The sequence below is a fragment of the Alexandromys fortis genome, unplaced genomic scaffold (assembly GCF_014885135.2).
Source record: "Alexandromys fortis isolate MF-2015 unplaced genomic scaffold, M_Fortis_MF-2015_v1.1 scaffold_130, whole genome shotgun sequence".
Classification (NCBI taxonomy): domain Eukaryota; kingdom Metazoa; phylum Chordata; class Mammalia; order Rodentia; family Cricetidae; genus Alexandromys; species Alexandromys fortis.
Window position 1 is genome coordinate 3971128 of NW_026068016.1, and position 2405 is coordinate 3973532.

General features: G+C 47.7%; 1 pseudogene; it reads right to left on the reverse strand.

Annotated features, from left to right (window-relative positions):
* Nucleotides 1-824: 824 nt before the first annotated feature.
* LOC126513859 (cytochrome c oxidase subunit 6B1-like) lies at nt 825-1437 on the reverse strand (annotated as a pseudogene).
* Between the last annotated feature and the right edge of the window lie 968 nt (nt 1438-2405).

The following is a 2405-nucleotide window of genomic DNA, read 5'->3' on the forward strand; positions in this document are numbered from 1 at the left end:
ACCAGAAGCTGTGACAGGGAGGGGACTCTGGGAGGCCAGAGTACGGTTGATATACCGGTAGTTCCTACTCCTCTGTAGAAGCCACTTCTACTGTCCTGGGCAGTCCTTAATTTTAGTTCATCTTCTTGTATCTATTTATGCGATAGCTCATAATTACCTCGGAGCAGAGGAAATGTTTCCTTAAAGAAGGTTAAACAGAGAGTTTATTGACATAAGTGAATTGCTTGAAGAAAACATTATTAAGTCAAAGGCACTTATTCAAACACCAAATTAATCATTTAAAGGCAAATTAGAGGTCGTATCTCCTCCTAAGTAAATAATGTTAGCCAGTAATGAGATGCCCGTTTCAGATGAGGTCTCCACTTTCAGGAGTGGGTGCTGGCTAAACAGTGCCTCAGGCTTCTGAGTCTATCATCCATCCAATCGACACCTTCAAGGTCTGATATCTTACCGTAGAGAACGCAACCCATAATGGGATGCCATTTTCCGTTAGACGATTAAAGAGATATTTAAAGCTCTCTTTCATGCCAGCAGAAGGGAAGATCTCCCCGAGAGGAGTTGCCTGACAGCGTACATGGATCTGCACCCACTGCTAGTGCGGGTAGCTGAGCTGGCTCTGGGAGTGTGCACAAGCCCTGTTGGGTTAGCCTGAGAATCTGGTTGGTCTGTGGGCCACTTCTCGGTGCGCAAGACCGCACCTGTGTCTCTCGCCGAGCTCTTAGATGCAAGTTTTGGAGGTTAGCGCTGAACACACAATGGCCTCACCAAGGAAGGCTGCCTAGTCTTTCTGCTTTGTAATTTCCTTTCTGTTGGAGGCTGTGTTTTCAATTGAGGATCTTCTGCTGGGCTGGAAATTCTAACCTCTGAGGACTTCTGAGTGCTGGCAGGTACCACACGCCCACTCCAGGCTCGTCCATTGCCAGAATAACAGTGATGCCAATGAAGCAGTCCTTACAGATTAACATGGAGCTGGACAGTGTCAGGAAGTTTAAGTTTAGCTAATAAAATTTGATCTTATCACTTAGATGAAGCAGTAGATCCCCATTTTTAAAAAAAAAAAAAAACAAACAAACTCATTTTCTAGCGAGTTTTCTTAGTAGTTTCATCATGATTCTGGGCCCCAGAGAAGGAAGGGACATCACGGTTCCAGGTCCCCCTTCACTGTCCAGAGAGAACAGAGCCAAGTCCCTTTTCTTCCCAGGAAATGAGCCTTCTGCCTGGTGGTCATCCCAGGCTGAGACCCAGGATATGGGCCAGAGAGGCTTGTGCATGCTTGGTCCCACTCACACACACAGACATCCCCACTGTGGTCACGACATCTCATGGTGACTGAAGTCCAGGCAGTGCTGGGCCAAGTTTCTGGTTTGGTTCTGGTTTGGGAAGCCGCTGTCAAAAGGGCGGTCTTTTCTTGATTTCAGTCTTGATGTCTTTGGCCATGTGTGGAGTCCTAAAGATACCCTGGAGCAGCATGAGCTCGGTGGGGCTCTTCGGAAAGATCCAGAGCTCAGTTTGTAATTGGAAATATTTTTAAGTATTTGTGACAGAGAGGAGAGAAAGACTTCCAATGGACAATAATTTGAATTCGTGTAGTTTCTGAGTTCAGGTTTCCATCCAGTCTCTTTTGTGTGTCTGCCACATGTGTATGGGTGCTTTTGAAGGCCAGAAGAAGGCATCAGATCTGGAGCTGGAGTTATAGGCAGGCCTGTTGTGGGTGCTGGGAATTGAACTTAGGCCCCCTGGAAGAGCAGTAGGTGCTCTTAACCACCACGCCATCTCTCTAGTCCTCCATCCAATTTCTTAACCCTTCTGTTCATTTGTTTTTTTGAGACAGGGTCTTATTATATAGCCCTGGCCAGCCTGTAACTCACTATGTAGATCAGGCTAGGCCTCAGCCTCTCAGGCGCTGGGGTTAGAGATATGCACCTTGTACCTGGTCTTAGTTTTTCTGGGTCAGCTGCTCTTGCTGTCACACTGCTGTCTCGATTTTGTGTGTTTCATGCATGAATCCTTCTCACCCGCATCCACCCCGTTAGGCGACTTGTGATATTTGGAGGCACACACCTAAATTCATGCCTTCTAGCCCCAAGGATACTGTGCTAATGTGACCCCAAGCCGAGGTCTCCTTGCCATGTTATAGCAGCTTTCCTTTCTACTTGTGCCTCCTGGCAAGTTCTCCACCAGGACCTATGTCAGGACGGAGACTCAGAGAGGTCCAGGGATGGCTTGGTCTTCCTCCTGTGCCGCAGCCTGACGCAGCTGACAGCACCTGCCGGTCTCCAGAGAGGCAATGTGCATCAGAAACAAACTTCCCTAAATGGCGGGTGGGCAGTTTAACAAGTTTCTTCTGGCTGAGAGCCAACGCATCCTTTAAAGATAAGGGACGGAAAGGGAAAAGTTTTGGTTCA